The sequence below is a fragment of the Chiloscyllium plagiosum genome, unplaced genomic scaffold, assembly GCF_037043375.1.
Source record: "Chiloscyllium plagiosum isolate Xiang-an unplaced genomic scaffold, Cpla_swu_hap1 HiC_scaffold_1, whole genome shotgun sequence".
NCBI classification, from domain to species: domain Eukaryota; kingdom Metazoa; phylum Chordata; class Chondrichthyes; order Orectolobiformes; family Hemiscylliidae; genus Chiloscyllium; species Chiloscyllium plagiosum.
Window position 1 is genome coordinate 75,644,483 of NW_028270139.1, and position 15,348 is coordinate 75,659,830.

Genomic DNA, 15,348 nt, shown 5'->3' on the forward strand with positions numbered 1-15,348 from the left:
CCCTGTAAAAGTAGGAAATTCCGAGCTTGAGGCAAGACTTGAAATTTCCAATTACTTCTGTCACTTTTGCCATGTTGGAGCACCTCTCTGTTGTGGAACATTTATGCCAGTGTCAACTTTGTCCATTAAAAATGAACAGATTGACTTGATACAGACCAACAACAAAGTACACGTTATCTATTTTGAGGAATATGCAGTCCTTATTCAATTCTTGTATCTAATCCACCTATCATCTACTAACATAAAACAAAGAAGTGTAGATGCTAGAAATCTGAAAGAAAAGAAAACAACAATTGCTGGAGACATTGAGCTAGTCTGGCAGCATCTGTGGAGAGAAAGCAGAGTTAGCATTTCAAGTTCAGTGACCCTTCAACGTTCTTCCCTACTTCTGAACAAGGGTCACTGAACTCAAAACACTAACACTACTTTCTCTCCACAGATGCTGCCAGGTCTGCTGGGTTTCTCAGTCCATTCCTGCTTTTGTATTATCTAACTGTCCCCTTTTCAAAAATACCTCTGCCGTTTCAGTAAGTGAGATTTCAAACTTGCAATGTGAACAGACAATTGTAATAATTAGTTTAAGGATACTTCTGGTTTAAAAAATACAATAATTATTATTTTGCATAAAACATTTAAGAGAAATTTCATTATCAATGTGGGACACAAAACAATGAATCTAAAATAAGAGTCCCATTATCTACCAGGTGAGCTGTCCAGACAGGGTACATACTCACTGCATAAAGCCTGAATGCACTGAGTTTATCTCACTCATGCAGAACTTAGATAAAATCTTATTGAGCTAGAGATCTCTTTACAAGTTTGGAACTGGCTGAATTGTTATTGGCAAGTTCTGTTTTTTCTTTAATCTCTGTGCTTTGGTGCAGTGAAATTGAAGCACACATATTTCAAACTCCTACACACCAGAAATACTTCAAGAACAGCTCGATCTTGGACTGATGCACATGCCCAACTCTTCCTTATGTCTTTTGGTAATCTGGCAGGAATTGCCTTTGTTCTTTAAAAGTTCTGACATCCTAGGTCAGACTTAACCTTTTACATTGTAAAGGGAATGTGTATATGAAGGAGGAAAACATGGACACAGTTCATAATATTAATTCAGGTTGCAATCTACCTTTAAGAGAGCGGGCTTATAATGTCAACATTGTATTTAAAGAGGAGGTTAAAAATGATTATTTGCTCAATATTTCAGAGGGCAAGTATTTTGGGGTTCAGCTTTTTAGAAAGTGGATAAAATCATTAACAAAATAGAGACAACTGAGCCCTAAGAGACGGAAGAAAGTAAATAGTAGAGATTTCAACCATCATTTTCCAATCATTTATGAATATAAGTATGGTGCTGGAGGACAGCTAAAAAATGTACCATTGCTTAAAAAGGTGGAGGAAATGATGGAGCAAGTAATTACAGGCCAGTCAGTCTAAGCTTGATCGTGAATAAACATTCTGAGACAAGGTGTAAACCATCACTTAGGAAGGCATGGATAAATCAAGATCAATCAGCATTGCATTGTTAAAAGAAGTGTTTATTTGTCTAAGTCAACTGAATTTTTTGAAATGATAACAAGAACGGTCGCTTAGTGTAGTGCGCCTGGCGTTTTCTGTCAAAAGTCCTGTTAAAATCCAAAAGTCCATGTCAGGAATTTACATCCAGCAAGCATCACCATGTTTAAACTTCCTATCGGTTACCCAACCTAACAGAAAAATACTAAGTAGCAGCAGATTGCATTCTTGTGCAACCCACACAGACCCCAATATCATTCCCACTGCATCCACATACAGTCTAAATTGTAGGCAAGCCTAAATCAATGTTATTTCTCACAAACCATTTTGAAACCTGAATGCTCACAATTCAATTTGCAGTCATCATGTGTGTTTGATTGAAGCATGAATTAGTGACTACTGTTGGAATATTCCAACGTTACCCTTTTCTTTTTGAATTACACAAAAACTTGCCTTTTTTAAAAAAATTAAACCATCTAATGTTGTAATCTTTCCATTCTGTGCACCATGGTAAATTAAAATGGACTTGGCTTCTGGACTGCTCACAGCTGAAATCCCTACACTGTTAAATGTTGTTATGTAAAGAAACCTACAAGGAATTCTGTGAATTCCATAGATTATTATTATATGGTTTCATATCCACTTATTGTCATGGTTCTAATTTGAATCACAAATTTTATATTCTTAGGATTGAATGCTTTAAGTTCAACAATCTATGTTTAACATTACTTGAAAAAAAAAGCCACATTTTATCCAAGCTTTCCATCTTGCAGTCATCAAGGCAATTTGTGAGAAACATCAATGTATGGGGAAACATTATCTAATACTCCATGAAACAGTCCAGTGTACTAAGGATTACACTGACAATCAATTAGTCAGACTCGCAGTGTGGCACACTTGCATAAACTAGAAGCTACATATAGTGGTTACAATTCCAGATGATGTTTATACTGGACATGTCATATCCCATAGTGAAACCTGATTTGGTTACTCCACAAGTTTTACTTTACTTTTTGTTTGCCCTGGTTCTCAATCACTGAACATACTCGTTAGAGACTACTGACATAAATTTAACAAAAGGAACATAAAACGTTTATTAGACACAGAAAGAAAACAAAGTAAGAGTTATTGGAAATAATCTCATTCCAAACATTTGTAAGAAGGATCCACTTTACCCCAGCATTACCCAGAGAGGCACTCACACCTCAGAGAATAGATACCCCTATCTACTTTCCAACAATTTTTGTTTGGCTGGTAGAGCTGAAGTCAGTTTTCTTTCTATGGATTTCTACACATTAACTGGGGGAAAAAACTGTAGAAAGAGTGAAAGTCCCTCCCCGATACTCTCAAAACAAAACTGCTACCTTATCTCATTTATTACTAAACAGGATATCCTAAACTTTTGTCTTCACAGCCTTCTGGAGATTTCCTCTCACTGACTACCAAGTAACTCAGATTTGTGTCTATCACTGACAGTTTTAAAACTGCTAATCATTGCACTTTTGTTGTTAAGAATCTCTTCTCTGTGAATAAGCCAACTTCTCGGCTCTATTTCTGATTTCAAAACTCAAGTTAGCAAATACTTTAGGAACTACCTCCCTAGATTTGCTGGTTTTGCTGAAGTTACAACTTCTTGCAAATGCTGTTTTGACCTCAAATGTTTAGAGTGATTTTGATCTTAAAGTAAGAGTTTCGCAGAACTGAATCATTAAAATTACTTCTCCTTAACTTGAAGATCTCAAGACATATTATGAACATTTATGACAACAGTAATACACAGGACCCTGCACTTTGCAGATCACATACATGTGCCGCTACTGTTCCAACTCAGCAAAACAAATAACAGCCATTCTCCAAAATAAAACATCAGAAAATGCTGGAGAAACTCAACAGGTCTGGCAGCTTCCAAGCAGAGAGAAGCAGAGTCAATGTTTCAAGTCTAATATAACAGTCCTTTGGAACTAATAGGGACTAGAAAATGATGCTTTTACGCAATTTACAAAGGGGCAGGATGAGCAAGTGGAACAGATAGTGAGTGTACAGAGAGCAAAGGACAAAATGAGTATTAATGGTAGTAGATAAGGGAGTTAGACAAAGGACGGGTGTTAATAGTTCTGCTGATAGCAAATGCATGCAAACAAGTCACTGGGCTGGAAGGTGGGGTTGGATGGATGGGGAACAGCAGAAGCAAAATGGAGGACAGTATTCATAGTATGAAGTTATTGAACTCTATGCCAAGTCCTGAAAGCTGCAAAGTGCCCCAGCAGACACTAAAATGATGTTCCTTCAGCTTGCATTGGGTTTCATTAGAACAATGCAGTAGACTTAAGACAAAATCTTCAGCACACAAAATATTTATGCTAACATTTCAATTCTTGTTTAGGTAGCACAGCACAGTTTCTTTTCCACAAATTTCTGAGCATTCACTCTACTTTTTTTAAAAAAAGGTTAATGCTCCTCTCCAGTCCTCTTTGAAGCTGCTAATGTGGATCCCTTATTACTAAAAAGGCAAACTTAAACACGTCTTTTCAAATCCAATGCAAGTCTGAAGAAACAGCAACTCATTTTTCACTCTTGCTGTCATGCAATATAAAATGATGCTTTCACTTTACATTGGCATTTCTTACAAATTGTCCTGATGAATATCGGATAAAAAGCTTTGACAATTTTTTTCAATAACGTCTCAGTTCAGTACTATCAAACAATAATTTGCAATGCATTTTTAAACTTAGCTGTCATTAATTAATGATTAAGAATTTGCTTCAATTTCTGGAAATCGATGCAAGTTAATGGAATTGAGGCTTACTGTATCTTTAGTGCGAACTAAACATTTTCCTAGGCAGAACAGAAAAAAAATGTTGTCCAAGCTGTTTCAGTTAGCATTTGGCAAAGCAAGTATTAGAAAGGAAGCAGAGGAAGAAATATACTCCTATGGGTCTATTAGCTTCAATTATGTGTTCTTAGTTAAAATCTCTGCAGACCTTGACTGAGAAAGTAAACAACTTTTGACCTGGATAGGGTCCGATTTAGAAACAGATTGTGCAGAAATCCTAGTCTCATCTGTTAAAATAAAGGTGATAGCAGCTCTAGGTTCTACCATATTGGAGGGTGAAAGGTACCAACTATGCTGTCTGTTTTTTATAAAAATTAAAGAAAGACTACAAAAACCAGATGACCTTTATTCTAATTAAAGTGCCAGATCACCATATTTGCCTTTCAAAATTCCTTGGGTAGCAACCAAAAATTCCATTTTCCACGTCTAACTCAACTTTTCCAAAGCTATGGAGTCAATCATCTGCAATGCATGCTGAAGTACATAGAATTCCATAGATCCCAAGGTTGCTTCAGAGCAGAAAAATCTTAGGCAATAACAAAGCTCTTATTACAGTGCATTGTTTTCAGATGGTACAGGATTGTACCATGATTATGTTTATTCTACTCAGTTTGCATAATGCATTTTAAAGATAGATACAAAGATACACAATTGGTATAATAAAACAGATCCTCAAACTGCTGCTCCTTGAGAGCTATCATATACTGTTCATGTTTATCATATTGCAGTCAACTGAACAATACTTCAAGAGAACGACAAATCTGGTAGCTATTTTAAAAGACAAGAGCCTACAGACACTACTTATGATCAGATAGTATCAGACTAAGTTAAGTTCCTACTACAAATATCAGGGCCCTTTAAATGCAAGATGTTAGTTTTCACAAACATAAATCCCTGCGTGGAAGCAGGCTATTCTGTCCATTGATTCCATGCTGACCCTTGGAAGAGCATTCCACCCACATCCACCCCATCCCTGTAACCCTGCATTTGCCTAGCCTGCCTTTGGTTGGTCTCAAAAAGGTGAATTTTAAAAAGGATTTATTTCTTTGTGGATAACTTTTTCTCCAGACCCCAAATCAACTTGTGTTTTAAAAGGAGTCAACCTAAACAAGCTTTCTTGCATTAACAAGTCATAGGAATCTCATTATAGGGCTTACTGATAATGAATATTAGGAGAAGTGGTATGCCATTTTCCAACTTTGTGTTGAAATGAAATCAAGATTTGAAATATGACATAGACAACAGCTAAAAGATACTTGCCTGTCTCATGCAGTCAGCTTCTAAATAGGGTGATCCTTTAAGAGATGGCATACAGGACAGAATAAATTAACACCTACAGGTGAAAGTTGGATAGATAAAGAACATCAGAGGGTCAGTGTTGAGAAGTACAAACACATTAACAGAGTGTGAAGTAATCAGCAGCTGTCATGCTAAAATCCAATTCACTCTTGACTGACTCCATTTATGCATTGATTAAGGACATGGAGAAACTGTGTCATTGAGGGAATCCCACTTATGAATTGACTAATCTCCTTCCACTGTTCCTGAACTTCTCTCTTTGAAGCTTTCTGCATTTCCATTCCATACATTTCTATGTATGATTCCTGAAGAAGGGCTAATGCCCGAAACGTCGATTCTCCTGTTCCCTAGATGCTGCCTGACCTGCTGCGCTTTTCCAGCAACACATTTCCATCTCTGATCTCCAGCATCTGCAGACCTCACTTTCTCCTCATACATTTCTATTGCCAATTTCCTGAATCTATATGGCTACTGCTTCATCTGCATTAGCAAATTTGGGAGGTTGCTTTGTAAACAGCAAAACACATTATTAATTATAGCATTACAACATTACAGCAACCAACTCATTTCTAAGTGAACTCTCCAATGCTCAATAGATTAACTGCCAGGAAGAGGAGAGTCAAGAAAATGCAAACACTCTTAAAGGTTAAGGCACATAGACAACAGAGGAAGTCAAGATAGGGGGTAGAGCAATGGACTCTGCTACAAAGCTTTGTGGTCATTAGCAACACTGGAAAATAGACAGAGGATAGTTTCCTCTTTAAACCAAAACAGAGATAAGGTCAATGATTGTGCAATGTGGAAAATGGAGTTCTGCCTTGCCATTCTTTTTTCATTAGAAAATATCTATTAGAATTATGCAGCGTCTTAGCATGGAAATCCAAGCTAATATCTTTGGCGAGACTATCTAGACTGGCACTGAACTCTTCTGTGCAAATTTTATCTGCAACATAACCATCACTAGTTTGACTCCACCACAATCAATGAGATGTAATAAAGACTCACTTTGGCCTCCAGTGTTTTGACAGCTGCAATTGGAATTTTAAAGAGGGGATCTCCTGTCAGGAAACTTCTAAAAAAAATAGATTTAGTACTATTTATATTACTATTTGACATTAGCAATGTTAAATTCCCATTTGGTGACAATTACCAAACAGCCAAGCACTTCGTCCATAATTGCACTAAAGTCCTCAAAACTGACAGATGATGAATGAAATAGGTGCTATTAAGATACAGCGAAAGCAATGTTAATCAAAATATTTGGTACTCAACTTGTGCTACATGCTGCTATGACTCACAAGGAAAAAAAGCTCATAATAAAAGAACTGTTAAAACAAGTCTTTCAGATCTTTGCCTTAGTCAGGTTGTGTGTCTTACTTGCAAAAGTTGTAGCCTTCTGCATTTGTACTTTAAAGGATTACTTGAAATAAAGTAACCCTTACATAAAAGAACAAAAGGGGTTTTGCGCTGCTCTCAACCACTCATTCCAAACAGCAGAGATTTATTAAAACCTCAAGCGAGTCAACTCATATTAATGAAGGTACAGGATGTTAGACCTGAACTTGACTGAGTGGCCAAGAACTAAATTATATTTTTTTGACTTGTTAGTAGTTAACTGTGGTATTTTCTCTGTAAATACTGAGTTGGCCTGGTTTGACTGACAAGCCATGCATTAAACAAATAGGAAAGTACTGGTGGCCTGGTATGATTGCTCATTGATTGCTGTTTTTGATGTGGCCTCTGTTAGGATTGGCTGCTTTTGCTGACATTGCATTGAGTGGATTTAAGTAGATTTTACAGGCAAGCGGTAATGACGTTGCAAGGTCAAGGAGTAAGAAAGCAACTATGAGTGCACAGGAAATTTGGTACTAAAGTATAGTTGGCCAGAATCAACATTCAGTAATTTGAATGTCCAATTTCTGTATGTGAAAGGTGAGCGACGTGGGAATTCCCGCATACCCAAAGCTTTCACAGATGAACGCAAAGGCTGGATTTTCACCCTTAAAGTCGACAGCAGCATTGGGAAACCGTCCCAGCTGGGCCTACCTTCCTCAAGAACAAATGTCCACACGGAGAACATTTTCATTCTGGGAGGGGTGTTAGGTGGGGGGGGCATGGGGGTAGAGATGGGCAGTGGTGGTAAGGGTGAGGACTGCACTTTCAAATGCAGTCTGCTCAGATGACCTGGGAAAACACTTGAAGAGAATCATCAGAGCTGCTGATGCGGAGATGGGCTGTTTAAAAATGGCCTCCTCAGTTCTGTGGGATTTTGTCTAATAAACAGAAATGAACCTCCAATCGTAACCCTTCACATTCCCACCCTGATGGTCTCCCCATGACCCAATGTCAGACCATGCCCCTCCACTACAGTCCCATGTCAGATTGTCATGCTCTTGCACATTCACCAACCATACATTGTACAGAAAGACTCGACACATTTGTAAAAAATACAATAAAGTAATTATTTGAAAACTTATCACTATGTTATACAAAACATCTAATAGGAGTGTCAATTATCAACTAGGCCATATTGAATTCATCAAGGAGTCAGCCAGGTTGGGTATGCCAGATGCACACTCATGACCTGCCCAAGTAAAAGGTGTTGCTGAGAATCGGAAACTCTAGGAATGGGTTCAGTTATCCTGGAATCAGGACCCAGCAGGCGTTTCTGAAGAGAACCTGCATTATCTGGACTAATCACAAACCCAGACCAACATCACTAGGTCAACTTACTTTGGTTCAATCTTAATGACCTTGGGAAATAATTGCATATTCTGGGAGCAAGTGATGGGGATGGGGAAGGGGTGCTCGGCCAAACTTCATAGGAACTGATCACTCAGAATGAGAGAAAAATTTGGGAGGCATAGGAAAAGATCACAAGTGACAATGGCTTTGCACCAGAAAGCTGAATCCAGTACAGGTGCTGCTGGAAACACTCATGAAGTTGAAGGTATCCTTTAAATACATGTCCATAACTGTATGTATTTATAAGTAAAATGGGGTTTTTGAATGTGGCATCTGTTATCTAACTGAATTCTAAGTACATTGTGTACAGTAGCATAGTGGTAATGTTACTGGGTTAGTAATGCAGAAGCCCAAATTAATATACCAGTGACCAGAGTTCAAACCCAACTTGGTAGCTGTGACAATTTAAGTTTGATTCATACTATTTCAATTAAAAGGTCTAGCCTCAGTAATGATGATGGATGATGGTCATGAAAGTACTGGATTGTTGTAAAAACTCCATCTGGGTAACAAGACGACTCCAGGGAAGAACACCTGCCATCCTTAACCCAGTTGGACCTACAGGTGGCTCCAGATCGACAGCAAAATGATTGACTCTTAGCTGTACTCTGAAATGTTCTAGCAAACCATGCAGTTGGATTAAATCACTAAAAACATGCTGACAAGAAATAAAACTGGTCAGACCACCCAGCATCAACCTGGACAGCAGAATTAACAAGGCCATATGTCCAGCTGACCCTGGAACGGCCTTCTGACAAACATCTGGAGATAAAGGCCACAAACAGGGAGAACTGGCCCCACAAACTAGTCCAGAAACTGCCCAACACCTAAAAACATCTTACAGCTAAAGTTTCAAATCAGTCCTCAGTATCTCCGACGCCATTGGCAGGCCAGGTCTATCAGAAGTGATTGCATAATGGTATAACGTGGATATAGCCCAGGCTTAGCGACAAACGTCTCCGATCTAAATCACCTCTGAATTCAGGTGCTGATTTTCCCCAATTCTGAATAAAAGAGACAATAGTGAGTTCATTGGGTAAATATTCCTTACCTGGAGGAAATAAACACCAGTTTTCCAACCAAGGATTGAATGGCGAGACGAGAATCTCACCAGTGACGTGCAAGAGGCTTATTTGCCTACGTTTAGTCCACATAAATGAGGTAAGACTAGGGAATTTTCTATTCTCCCACGTAGTGGAGGGAAAGGAAATGGCAACTTGTGGCTCAGTTTTGTGCAGAAACATTAATGGAGGGAGCTATACACAGAGTGGTCAAGAGTCTGTCACATAGCCAGAAATGTCTTTCCAAGTTGGTTAGGAGAGTTGGCCACAATCAGTCCTGGGAGTCAGTTCATGAACACGGGGATGTGGGTATCAGGGCCAAGCGATGTTGGATAAGTTGAGCAGACCAGAGTCGTCCTCAAGAGGATGTTCTGATGCTTGGATCTGTCTCAGTAAGGGCTTTGCACCTCAGCCCATACAGAATGTGCCCGGTAATCCTAACAATGTTGCGCAGGGGATAGCATTGCCAGAGCAAGCAAATAAGGGGATGTAAATGACTTGGAAGAGCTGAGAGATTGGCAGCAGTCTTCAGGGGAGGAAGATGAGGACATTGAGCTGGAGGAATATTACCTTCCCTATATTAGAGTGGGGCAGAATCAGGCAGAACAAGCCAGACAGGACTTAATAGACAAATTCTTCCACAGGAGATTTGGGTGAAGTGATTATAAATTGACTGTAAGTTTATTGTTTGAAAGACAAGCAATCCCTATTTGTTCTCCACTTTTCCTCAGATTCTAAAAAGTTAACATTTTCAACAGTTTGAAGGCTTTCCAATATGTGATGATTTTAAATTGAACATTGAGAACATGTGATGCATCACATTACTGAAAGAGTTGCACTCCCTTAGACAGGTTTATAACTTGGTCTGATTGTAAGCACGTGCAATCTCTGTGGCTTCAATCCCCTAGCTGCAGCTACATTGACACTTGATCAGATAGGTATGATTTAAAGTTGTGATACATTAGAAAAATAACAACATATTTGTAAATGACATGTGACCAGTATTTTCCCTCAGAAGCTGTTCCTTTTATTTTCCCTTCCATGACATGTACCGTGAAGGGCTTTTCGTAGCTGATAGAGTGACCTGATGCACAGCCTGCCTTTAACTACAGTACAGCTGGTATGAATCCTGTAAGATCCCGGTAGTGGTGAGGATTTAGAGTAATAGAGTTATACAGTACTGAAACAGACCCTTTGGTCCAACTCATCCATGCCGACCATGTTTCCCAAACAAAACTAGTCCCATGCCTGCACTTGGCCCATATCCTTTTAAATCTTGCCTATTCATGTATCTATCCAAATGTCTCTTCAATGTTGTAACTGTACCTGTATCTACATTTCCATTGACAGTTCACTTCACATATGAACCACGCTCTTTGTGAAAAGGTTACCCTTCAGATCACTTAAATCTTCCTCCTGCCACCTTAAAATTATGCCCTCTAGTTTTGAAATCCCCAACTCTAGAAAAAGGACTGTTGCTACCTGGTTTATCTATGCCCCTCATGATTTTATAAACCTCTATAAGGTCACCCGTCAAGCACCTACACTCCAGTGAAAAAAGTCCCAGCTTATCCAGCCTCTCCTTAGAACTTAAATTCTCCAATCCTGGTAACACCTTGGTAAATCTTTTCTGCACCCTCTCCAATGTAATAAAATTCTTCCTGCAGCTGGGCAACCAGAACTGTTTACAGTAATCCAAATGTGGCCTCACCAACATCCTGTACAACCGCAACATGACATCCCAACGCCCAAACTCAATGGGCTGAGCAATGATTCCAAGCATTCCAAACACCTTCTTTACCACTCTGTCTACCTGTGATGCAAGCTTCAATGAACTCTATACCTGCCCCCCTTGATCTCTCTATTCTAAAACATTCCCCAGGGGATCAATGATGCCAGGCTTCTGTGAAGTGGATGAAGAATTTTAAATAAAATGTGGCTATTGGTCAGCAGCATGATAGTATGAGGAAAACACCATAGAGTTTTTGAAAATTCTCTCACGGAACGTGGGTGTTGCTGGCTGGCCAGCATGTGCTGTAAGTGTGGACGGTGCTTTCAAAATGCAGTGAGTGGCACAGAATTACATCAGGTAAATCATTATTGTCAGTCCACAGAGAGAACACTTTCCTGAAACTCCCCAAAATTGAATTTTGGTACAATTCAACTCCTGGTTTCTGGAATAAATTTTATATTGACCTGAAATTGTGAATCACCCTGTATTCAAATGCAGTCAACAACTTGAGAAAAGAATTCTGCAAGTTCAGCCAACTGCAAAAACATTCACTGAACACTGACCTTGTGGACTCAGACAAATATCACGCGAATTAATTTCCATATTTTAGAGTTTCAAATTATTCTTGTTTGAAAACTCACTCAGCCTCTCTCTTCCTTATACGTCCCTGCAGGTATGCCTGGTGGCAATCATTCCAAAGGTTCCAATGGATGCATAATCTATTCTTTACTTCAAAATTTGTGGCAAGTCATTTAGAAATTGGACAAAATAAACAGAGCTTTGGGGAAACAGAACACAGCCTAATTTGAGAGGGGAAACAAGACTCTCTTAAAAAATCACCTCTGCTCAAGATCAGTGGTGGGGTGGGGTGGGGTGGGAGGGAAGGTAGGTTTGGGCAGTGGGGGAGAAGAAATAAAAAGAATTCAACTCACCTTTCCATTTTGTCTGCAAATAGAGGTTATGGCCACAATACTCCTGATTATTGACTCAGGACCTGAGCAAGTCTCTTTATCAGAGACAAAATGTGTGGCACTGGAAAAGCACAGCAGATCAGCAGTATCCGAAGAGCAGGAGAGTCAACGTTTCAAGCGTAAGCCCTTCATCAGGAATGTGAGGAGGGGAAGGGGGGTGCTGAGAGATAAATAGGGAGATGGGGGTGGGGCTCAGGGGAAGGTGGGTGGGAAGGCGGGTGCAGGTGTGGGGTAATTGTGATAGGTCAGTGGAGAGGGTGGAGTGGACAGGTGGAAAGGAAGATGGACAGTTAGGACAAGTCAAGATGGCGGTGCCGAGTTGGAGGGCTGGATTTCAGATGGGGGGGGGGGCAGATTTGGAAACTAAGGAAGTCAATGTTGATGCCATGTGGTCTACAGGGATAAGATGAGGCGTTCTTTTTTCAGTTGGCCGGTGGCTTGGATTTGGCGGTGGAGGGGCCCAGGATTTGCAGGCTCTTGGAAGTATGGTAAGGGAATTGAAGTGGATGGCCACAGGGTGGTGCGGCTGCGTAAGTTAGCATCCCGTCTTCCCAATGCAAAGGGGACCACATCAAAAGCAACAGGTGCAATAGAGGAGAAGGGGGGGTGGGGAGTGCAGGAAAATCTCTGCCAGATTTGCTTTAGGTCCTTGGACAGAGGTGAAGGGGGAGATGTGGGCAAAGAGTTTGCACCTCATGCTCCCACCTACCTTCCTCCCAGTCCTGCCCCATCCCCCACCCCCATTTATGTCTCAGCCCCCTTCCCCCTCCACATTCCTGATGAAGGGCTTATGCCAGAAATGTTGACTCTCCTGCTTCTCAGATGCTGCCTGACCAGCTGTGCTTTTCCAGTGCCACACGTTTCGACTCTAACTCTCCATTCCTCACATTCTCCCAGTCTCTTTTATCCAGGTCAAACATGGACAAAGAAACCTCTTGAGAATTATTGCCAATAGCCCCTCCCTCAATACATCTTGAAAACCACTTGGAAGCAGCCCTGAGGGTAGCAAGGAAACAGACTGCACTGTGTCCATTACCAAAGCTGGCTCACTAACATCAGGAGTGCATTAATCAAGAGGAAAGGACGGGTCTGCCAGACTGGACCTGTTTCAGGCAGTAACAGAAAACTATTTAACTTTGTCCCCACCAGTCTAATCCTTACAATATGGGGATTACTCTTAAATTGCAGCAGGACCTGGTCAATGTACCACCAACACAAGTCTGCTAGTGAAATTCCATTCGCAATGCCTCTGCTGTAAGCTTCACCTTCACTGGAGAGACAAAGAGTATTGTCCTTCTCGAAGTGAGCTCTATAAGAATTCAAGCAAAACTCATGAATGTAGGAGCTGACGTAGGCCACATTCAATAAAATCACATCTCATCTGATTACTCTACATTCTCACTCGCCTCAAGTCTTTAACTCCCTTGCTTATCAAGAGTCAATCTACACTACCTTATAAATATTTAAGACTGATTCAAGTAGTTTTTAGAAAACGCACCCAAGCTCAGTACCCTCCCTAAAAAACATTGCTTCTCACCTGTCTTGAATGGTTGACCACTTATTTTTAAAACAGTGACCTTTAGTTCTAGGTTCTCTCACAGAAAGAAAACCTTTTCATATCTACCCAGCCAAGATCCAACTGGATCTTATATGTTTCAATTTAGTCACCTCTTACCCTACATTCAGTGTATACAAGCCTATCCAATCTTTTTTCATGATGCAACCCCACCCATTCTGGGTTATTTGTAACTTTATAGAAACTCTTACTTTATTACATTGTTTTTATATTTTTAGTCAACTATTTTTTCTCTTCCTATTAATCTTTGGATAATGATGTTTTGTTTTTATTTCTAAGTTTGATAATATATTTAAACTTTATTTACCACGGTTAATGGATCCTCACCTTGAAATTTTTCTCTTTCTCATTGGAATGAATCTATGGTATATATTCTGAAATATCCCCCAAGTGCCTGCTCCTGCATTACTATGGACCCAACACTTAACCTAATTTGCCGATTCATCTTTGCTTTGGTGTCCCCATGACTGACTCTTTTCTAAGTTTAATAATACCTCATCTAAAACTCCTTCAAAAATCAACTACTGAGAAACTGGATACTGTCTGGGTAGCTGTAAAACATGTCTCCCTGCCAGGGTTTATGTTTTCACCTCCCTAGGGGAGGGCCTTCCAGGGGAGAACAAAGAGAATATGACAAAGACACACAAATCTCTCCTTGAAGCATGGCAGTGTCGACAGTAATATCTAGGAGCTTACTACCAATCAATTTAAATGTTGGCAACTTGTCAACCAAACTGCATCACACTTTCAGTTCAAATGATAAGTTAGCAGTAGAGAAGGAAGCAAATCCTGTACTCCAGATCCAACTTCCTGTGGGATATTCAACCCCATGAGCCCAAAGGGTTGGGAATCAGCCTGTCTAGTCATAAGATGATACAGGGTAGAAACTTGTAACCCTGAGCGGATTTCATCCTGAACTAGATGGATACTTCATAGAATCCCTACCATGTGGAAACAGGCCATTCAGCCAAACAAGTCCACATCGACCCTCCGAACAGTATCCCATCCAGACCCATTCCCCTACCCTATTACTCTATGTTTCCCATGACTAATGGGCACCTAAATTACATATCCCTGAACACTATGAGCAATTTAGCATGGCCAATTCACCTAACCTGCACATGTTTGGATTGTGGGAGGAAATTGAAGCACCTGGAGGAAACTCATGCCAACACGGGGAGAATGTGCAAACTCCACAAAGAAGGTCGCCCAAGGCTGGAATTGAACTTGGGTCCCTGGCGCTATGAGGCAGCAGTGTTAAACAGTGAGCCACCATGCCACCATATCTCTCACTGAATTCAAACTGAGCCAGAAGATCAACCCTGGTTCAATAAGGAACTGATAATATAGTGAAGTTTCTGTGAATTGTCTATTCTAGATATAGCTTTAGCAGTGCCTTGCACAGTTGCAACACCACTCCCTACTTTTATACTCCATTCCCTTAGCAATAAATGCCAAAATTCCATTTGCCTTCCTTGCTATCTGCTGTACCTGTACACTAGGTTTCTACAACTCATCTGATGAAGGGCTGTTGCCTGAAACATTGGTTCTCCTGCTCCTCAGATGCTGCCTGACCTGCTGTGCTTTTCCAGCACCACACTCTCGACTAATCT

The 15,348-nt window shown here is 40.2% G+C and overlaps 1 protein-coding gene across 3 annotated transcripts in view; it reads right to left on the reverse strand.

The window, feature by feature from the left end:
* lnx1 (ligand of numb-protein X 1) overlaps positions 1 to 15,348 on the reverse strand; it is a 217,848-nt gene that overhangs the window by 192,859 nt on the left and 9,641 nt on the right. The window contains exon 1 of one of the 3 annotated variants that reach the window (XM_087988144.1): positions 5,612 to 5,690. The exons of the other annotated variants lie outside the window; for them this stretch is intronic. The gene's annotated coding sequence lies outside the window, so the exon portion shown is untranslated. Of the gene's footprint in view, positions 1 to 5,611; positions 5,691 to 15,348 lie in introns of those variants that run through there. 3 annotated transcript variants of the gene reach the window in all.